At 43.8% G+C, this 8178-nt stretch overlaps 1 protein-coding gene across 1 annotated transcript in view; it reads left to right on the top strand.

The window, feature by feature from the left end:
* The first annotated feature begins 5471 nt into the window (after window positions 1-5471).
* dapk3 (death-associated protein kinase 3) overlaps window positions 5472-8178 on the top strand; it is a 41109-nt gene continuing 38402 nt past the window's right edge. The window contains exon 1 of the mRNA XM_080212578.1: window positions 5472-5540. The gene's annotated coding sequence lies outside the window, so the exon portion shown is untranslated. The remainder of the gene's footprint in view (window positions 5541-8178) is intronic.

Genomic DNA, 8178 nt, shown 5'->3' with positions numbered 1-8178 from the left:
AAAGGATAGTGGTAGGCTGTTTGAGTAATTGCATGTAATCGAGTACCACAACGATCAGTACTGGGACCCTCTATGTAAACAATGAAAATGAGCAAAATAGGCAAGTTTACAGATGACACCAAGATTGGTAGGGTGGTTAATGGTTGTTGGTTATAGGAAGACCTAGATGGGTAAAATAGTGGCAGATAAATGTGAGGTGATGCACTTTAGAAGAAAGTGTATTTAATGAATGGTAGGACATTGGGAAGCTCAAATGGAAATATCTTAGGGTAATTATTCACAGAACCCTGAAGTTGGTAAAGCACATGAATAGGATAGTTGAGAAGGGCTTTCATCAGCAGGATAAGAACATAAGAAATAGGAGCAGGAGTAGGCCATCTAGCCCTTCGAGCCTGCCCCGCCATTCAATAAGATCATGGCTGATCTGTTGTGGCTCAGTTCCACTTTCTCGCCCTCTCCCCATAACCCTTAATCCCCTCTCTTATCATGAACCCATCAACCTGCTTCTTAAAAATATTTAGCGAGGCAGCCTCCACCACTTCAACGGGCAGAGAATTCCAGAGATTCACCACCCTTTGAGTGAAGAAGTTCCTCCTCAACTCCGTTCTAAACTGCCTCCCCTTTATCTTGAGGCTGTGCCCCCTAGTCCTACTGTCTTTTTTGAGCGGGAAGAGTCTCTCCACCTCTATCCTATCCATCCCATTCATCATCTTATACGTCTCAATGAGATCTCCCCTCATTCTTCTAAACTCTAGCGAGTACAAGCCTAGTTTATTCAGCCTCTCCTCATAGCTCAATCCCCTCAACTCCGGTATCAGCCTAGTAAACCTCCTCTGCACTCCCTCCAGGGCCAAAATATCCTTGCGCAGGTGCGGCGCCCAAAACTGCACACAGTACTCCAGCTGCGGCCTCACCAATGCCCTATACAGCTGCAGCAAGACCTCCCTACTTTTACATTCAATCCCCCTCGCTATGAAGGCCAGCATCCCATTCGCCTTCCTGACCACCTGCAAGCTGGGTTTTTGCGACTCATGCACAAGGACCCTGAGGTCCCTCTGCACCGTCGCCTGCTGCAGTTTTTCGCCACGTAAGTAATAGTTCTTCCTACCAAAGTGGACCACCTCACACTTGCCAACATTAAATTCCATTTGCCATTTCCTGGCCCATTCGCCCAGCCTATCTAGATCCTTCTGCAGACTCTCCACACCCTCCGCACAATTTGCCTTTCCCCCAATCTTGGTGTCATCAGCAAATTTCGACACCCTGCACTCGGTTCCCTCCTCCAGATCATCTATATAAATGGTAAATAGCTGATACAGCATAAGGAAGTAATGTTGGAGTTATACTGAGCTTTTGTTAGGCCACAGCTAGAGTACTGTATGTAGTTCTGGTCCCCTTGCTATAGGAAGGGTGTGATAGTATGAGGGGGTTCACCAAATTGGAGATTTGAGACTTAGACTGACCTTTCTTAGCCTGCTGTGTTCTAAAGAGGTGACATGATTGAGGTGAGTAGGGAGCAGGAAATGGAGGATTTAACCTACTCCGTTGAGAGAGGAATATGCTGCCTGGTAAGATATTCAAGGCTGGAAACTGACAACTGTTAAATATTTGGATGAGTGATTTGAAATATAATCAAGGATTTGGGATAAGTGTGAAGCAAATGGGGTTAGCTTGCTTAATGGTTGTTATTGAACAGATACAGGGGATGGTACTGATAGAGGCATCAATATCTGCAGTTATGGCAAATTATTACTTCACACTAGACACCTCCCTTTTTACCTTTGCATTACCAGGATGCAGAACCATTACATTCAATTTATGATTTGGTTAGAGTTTGAATCAGAACATCCCTTTCTATCTATATTTCATTACTCAAGACATAATCCAGTCTTGAGATGGACCAGTAGCTTTCTTGAACCACCTACTGTTGTATTGGAAGGATTTACAAGTTGATAAGTTTTCATTGTGTTAGGAACCATTTTCCTTGGCCATAAATTCCTGGAATGGGATCAAACCTCTATTTGAGAAGCAAGAATACTACCTACTGTGTCACTAGACCTTAATATCCTCAAGAAAAATTGAACCTTGTAGCTGTAGCTTTTACAGCAGCATTTTACCTTCATATGTTACTTCTAACAAAGTGGTCTCTTTCTGCAGTAGGAATTTCATAGATTTGCACAAGCACGTTGTGTTCTTGATTCTTGAGTTTCAGTATTTCATTGGGTTTGGGGGGGGGAATTCCAGAGTTCACAGCCTCAGCAATTGAAGGCACAGCTGCCACTGGTGGACTAATCACCATCAGAATGGGTAAGAGACCAAAATTATTGGAGTACAGAAATCTTGGATGTTTGTGACCCAAGGAGGAGGATACAGAAATAAGGAAGGTCAAAGCTAGGCTGGCCACCACCAGAGGCCAAGAATACCAGACCCAGTAGTGCTGCAATGTATAATCATGTGTAGAAATAAGGTAATAGGGCTTTCACCCATTAGCCCATAATTGTGCATTTTTTTAAGAGTAGAATCATACAATCCCTACTCATTGAGTCTGCACTGATCACAATCCCACCCAGACCCATAACCACATGCATTTACCACAGCTGGTCCCCCTGATACTAAAGGATAATTTAGCATAGCCCATCCACCTAACCTGTACATTTTTGGGAAGAAACCAAAGCACCCAGAGTAAACCCACACTGACACAGGGAGAATGTGCAAACTCCACATAGACTGACCCAAGGCCCGTATTGAACCTGCATCCCTGTGAGGCAGCAGTGCTAACCAATGTGCCAACTTGAGTATAATGCATTAACTTCAAGTGAAAAAAAATTGCTGAGAACAACAAACTGAATGGCAATATATTCCTAGCTGCTCATTAGCTTTTAGACTACTGCATTTTTGGAAATTACTTCAGATGTACATCCATTTAAATTATTCTTCTGTCCTAACCCTAGTACAAAGGACATAAAAGGTATTCTATTTCATGGGATGTGGATATCAATGGCTAGGCCAGCATTTATTGCCCATCCTCAAATTTCCCTTCTGGAGATGGTGATGAATGGTCTTCTTGGATTGCTGCAGTCTATGTGGTGTAGGTACACCCACAGTGCTGTTAGGAACTGAGTCCCAGGATTTTGACCCAGTAGCATTCCATCATGCCCTCAGCCAATTCCCTGTGAGAATAACTCAGCTTGTCCCACTGATTTGCCCTTTCCCCAGGGAGGTATGGCACAGTGATAATACCCTGACCATTTGACCAGAAGCTCCAGGTTCAAGCCTAATGTCAGGACCCTTTGGCCATGGAAGGAGCATTCAATATGGTTCAACAGGCTGATAATCAGCTCAGGAATCCTTCCATTATTATTCCCAAATGGGTAAAATAAAAGTATGTGTGTGCAGATACATAAGAGAGAGAGAACCTTTTTTCCCCAGAGCCCCTGCAAATCTTTTCTGTTTAAATAATTATTCAATTTCCTTTAGAATGCCCCACACTCAGGCATTGTATTCTATATCTTAAACACTCACTGTCAAAAAGTTTTCCTCATGTTGTCTCAAGTTCTTTCGCCAATCAACTTAAATCGGTTTAGAACGGAGTTGAGGAGGAACTTCTTCACTCAAAGGGTGGTGAATCTCTGGAATTCTCTGCCCGTTGAAGTGGTGGAGGCTGCCTCGCTAAATATTTTTAAGAAGCGGGTTGATGGGTTCTTGATAAGAGAGGGGATTAAGGGTTATGGGGAGAGGGCGGGAAAGTGGAACTGAGCCACAACAGATCAGCCATGATCTTATTGAATGGCGGGGCAGGCTCGAAGGGCTAGATGGCCTACTCCTGCTCCTATTTCTTATGTTCTTATGTTCTTAAATCAGTGTGCTCTGGTTTCATAGAATCCTTACAATACAGAAGGAGGCCATTCGGTACATCAAGTCTGTACCGATAACAAGCCCATCCTATTATCCCCATAATCCCACATGTTTAGCCCACCAACCCCCCTGAAACTAGGGTAAATTTACCATGGATGGCCAATCAACCTAACCTGCACATCTTTATACTGTGGGAGGAAACCGGAGCACCTAGGGGTACAGGGAGAATGTGCACACACGCCAGAAATTAAACCCAGGTCCCAGGTCCCTGATGCCTTGAGGCAGCAAGGCTAATCATTATGCCACTACATGGTTTCTTGACCTCTCTGTCATATGACATTGTGAATTATCCACTGCATACTATTTACACTGCAATTATTAACCTTGTAAACAAATATTATTCAATTTAATAGTTTGACAACATGCTGTTTCATACCTGTTAGAGATCATAGGCGGTCTATGTAACTTCTGATAAATGGAAATTGCTAATCAGAGCATTATAGGAGAGCTGAAAAGAAGTCCAAATTATAAGTTACATATGAAGGTGTCACACTTCCAATATCACATGTTTGTAGCACGAAACTTGTTAATCTGTAACCTATTCTGGCTACAACAGCATCTACATTTCAATAGTACTTCTATGGCTATAAAGCTTTGCTGATGCTATGAGGCAACAATACAAACCCAGGAATCTGGAACAATAGAAATGTCCGAGATACTTTCCCCTCCCCGGGTCCTGATCCTCTCTAAGAAGTCTCAGAATACACATACGTATCTCTTTAACCTGTGCTTAATGCTCTCTCCATTCACATTGTCTGTACCTTTGAGACTTGATAATCTGTAAAAACTCGCATTCCAACCATTATTTTGTAAATTGAGTTTGTGTCCCTGTTTGTGAATAGAACTCCCATTCACCTGACAAAGGAGCAGCAAGCGCTCTGAAAGCTAGTGGCTTGTGCTACCAAATGAATCTGTTGGACTTCAACCTGGTGTTGTGAGACTTCTGACTGTTTACCCCACTCCAACCCGGCATCTCCATATCATGACTCTGAATCTCTGTCCAGGCTGGTCCATGTTCACCGCCGAGACTTTAATCCCTGTCCTGATCAGAATTGTGTGGCCTTCCTGGATGTCACCCCCATGCAGTCCCCTTGCTTCGTGCCTTTACTCGCACTGAACAGGACCTACGCCGCAGGCCTTTCCATGGGGCTTTGGTCCTCACTGTGTGACATCATATGCGACCAATCATAGAGCAATATGGCTTCCCACAAGCGACCAATCAGAAGTGAATTACAGCCTAGCGTCAGGGCTTCGGGTGATTGATGTGTCAGCTGGCCAATCCGGTGCCGGGAAATGGACGGGACCCGGCCAACCGCCTTACGTGACGGAGCCCAAGGCCGGTCGGTTGATTGATGTGTCATCAGGCCAATCAGGAGAGGGAAAGGGGGCAGGACCTGGCTTACAGCCCAGGCTGCCGGTGGGATGATTGATGTGTCATCGGACCAATGAAGAGAGGGAAAGGGGGCGGGATCAGGCTAACTGGTGACGTCAGCCAGGCGGTCGGTCGGGTGATTGATGTGCGGCGCAGCCAATCAGGTGGCGAAGGTGGGGGGGGTTGGGCGGGTGGTGACGTCGCTTCCTCCCAGGTGACTGGCTGGGCTGGGGTCTCGAGCATCCTGAACATGGTAAGTGTGAGGTCAGCGTGGGCCTGAGGTAAGGCTGTTTCTCACCTGCCCTGGACCCTGATACCGGGGGTAACTGAGCTCACTAGCCGGCGATCCATGGGTTCTTTCCTCCCTCAGCTGAACAATGAAAGAGGGCTGGGTCCCAGCTCCATACTGGGTGCTGTCACAGACTGGGGCTGCATCAGAGGAAGTGTGGCAGTTGTCTAAAATATGATTTTATCTTTACTATAATGAATTTATGTTGAGTGATCCCAGCTCCTAGATTGTGTGTAGAATTGGAATGTGTGGAATTCTAACCTGGGCTTGGTTTACTGGAAAGGAAAGGGGAGAGAAAAGTCTGTGCCTTTTTGTAAAGTGCATTTGAAATAACCACAGGAATCCATATGTGTTTGTGTGGGGATCGGAAAGGCTTGCAGAGCCTTTAATATACACAAAGGCTGGGCATCATTCATGAAATAATTTTGTCCTCAAAGATCATAGTTATCAAGTCTCACTTCAAAATCTGGGCTTTATTTTAAATTAGTGGCAAAAAATCATCAAATCTGAAGTTTTTTTGTTGAAACTGAGTAAGTTTTGTTTAGAGGTTAATTCTAAGTTCAGGGTTTGTTAATAATCTACAGTGAAGGCTCTCTTTTTTTGGTGAAAATGGTTTATGAATCATTTTCCTTAAAGCATTATGATTATTTGCCCTTCTTTGCTTTGATCTTCCTCTGGTAGAATTCCAGCTCCTTTCCTTCAAGGATGTAGCTGTCAGTTCTGTCACATTGGCCAGGTCTTGAAACTATGCAAGTAGGCAGTTTTCCCTGCTGGAATTGTTCTTCTAGCAGTGAACTGATCTTTGCAATCTTTCTTTGATTGTCAAATTTCTTATGAATTTCCTTTGACCACTTCTTGTTCAGTATTTCCTCCTCTTCAGAGGTCAGTTGGCATCCTTCTTCCAGCCAAGGAGGAGGGCAAACTGAGACTCATACCATTGCCGGAATGGAGTACCGTTGATTAGAACAATACAGTTCTTTACTAATGTCTTTGTCCTAACCAGTTCATTGTTAGAGGCACTGTACACCACATCAAGTTGTATTATGCTGTGTAACAGATTCTTGTAGCTATTGATATTATGTTTAATTTTACCAAAGTCAGTCATTTAAAACTGTAAAACTCTTGTAATGTTTGCTACTATTGGTACACACTGTTCCTAGACTGAGGGTGGGAAAATCAGTCTGGGTTTGTGCTGTTTGCTGTCTAGTGCCTTTTCCTAGAAAGTGCACACTAGTGAAGATTATGCAAGGGCAGAAAGTCATTCTATTAACTATTAACAGTTAACTCACACATCAAGACTGGTCTTGGTATCAGAGAATTGCTGAAACTAGTCACAACTTTACCCTAGGTTAGAGTTTACAGGTTGATCTCATCTGGGAGAGCAGTGAAGGAATACAGCTAGGCTTATTGCTTGTACAATGTTAGGAAGTCAGCCAGGTATGGCGATTGCAATAGTTATTAAGTGGTCTCTGATGAAATAGATTTGGGTGCTTATTTGGGCTCAGCTATGATATCCTACAAAATGTCCAGTGAAGATTGAATGAGGTACTAAAGTGTCATATCAGCTGCAGATCCACATAACAACACGGCTTGTATTTATATAAAACTTTCCAAAGAATCTCTGAGACAGGATTTATTCCCATTTGGAAATAAGTGGATGTATTAGTGAGAAGCAACGTGGTTTTGTGAAGGGGAGGTCGTGCCTCACTAACATGATCGAGTTTTTCGAGGAAGTGATGAAGATGATTGATGAGGCTAGGGCAGTGAATGTTGTCTATATGGGCTTCAGTAAGGCCTTTGACAAGGTCCCTCAGGGCAGACTGGTACAGAAATTGAAGCCACACAGGATTAGAGGTGAGCTGGTAAGGTGAATGCAGAACTGGCAAGGTGGATGCAGAGCTAACTTGGTCATAGAAGACAGAGCGTAGCAAGTGGAACGGTGTGTTTCTGAATGGAGGGTTGTGACTAGTGGCGTTCCTCGGGGATCATTGCTAGGATCTTTGCTGTTTGTAATATATAATGATTTGGAGGAAAATGTAACTGGTTTAATTAGTAAATTTGTGGACAACACAAAAGTTGGTTGATTTACGAATAGTGATGAGGACCATCAGAGAATACAGCAGGATATAGATCTGTTGGAGACTTGGGCGGAGAGATGGCAGATGGAGTTTAATCTGGACAAATGTGAGGTAATGCATTTTGGAAGGTCTGATACAGATGGGGAATATACAATAAATGGCAGAACCCTTAAGAGTATTGATAGGTAGAGAGATCTGGGTGTACTGGAACATAGGTCACTGAAAGCAGCAATATAGATGGAGAAGGTAGTCAAGCAGGCATATGGCACACTTGCCTTCATTGACCAGGGCACTGAGTTTAAAAATTGGCAAGTCATATTGCAGCTTTATAGTTAGGCTGCACTTGGAATATAGTTTTTGATTCTGGTTGCCACACTACCAAAAGCATGTGGAAGCTTTGGAGAGGGTACAGAAAAGATTTACCAGGATGTTGCCTGGTATGGAAGGCATTGGCTGTGAGGAGAGTTTAGAGAAACTTGGTTGTTCTCACTAGAACGACGGAGGTTGAGGGGTGACCTGATAGA

The sequence above is a fragment of the Carcharhinus amblyrhynchos genome, chromosome 26 (genome assembly GCF_965287045.1).
Source record: "Carcharhinus amblyrhynchos chromosome 26, sCarAmb.v2.hapA, whole genome shotgun sequence".
NCBI classification, from domain to species: Eukaryota; Metazoa; Chordata; class Chondrichthyes; order Carcharhiniformes; family Carcharhinidae; genus Carcharhinus; species Carcharhinus amblyrhynchos.
Note: the sequence above shows the minus strand (reverse complement) of the source record. Positions and strands in the feature narration are given on the sequence as shown.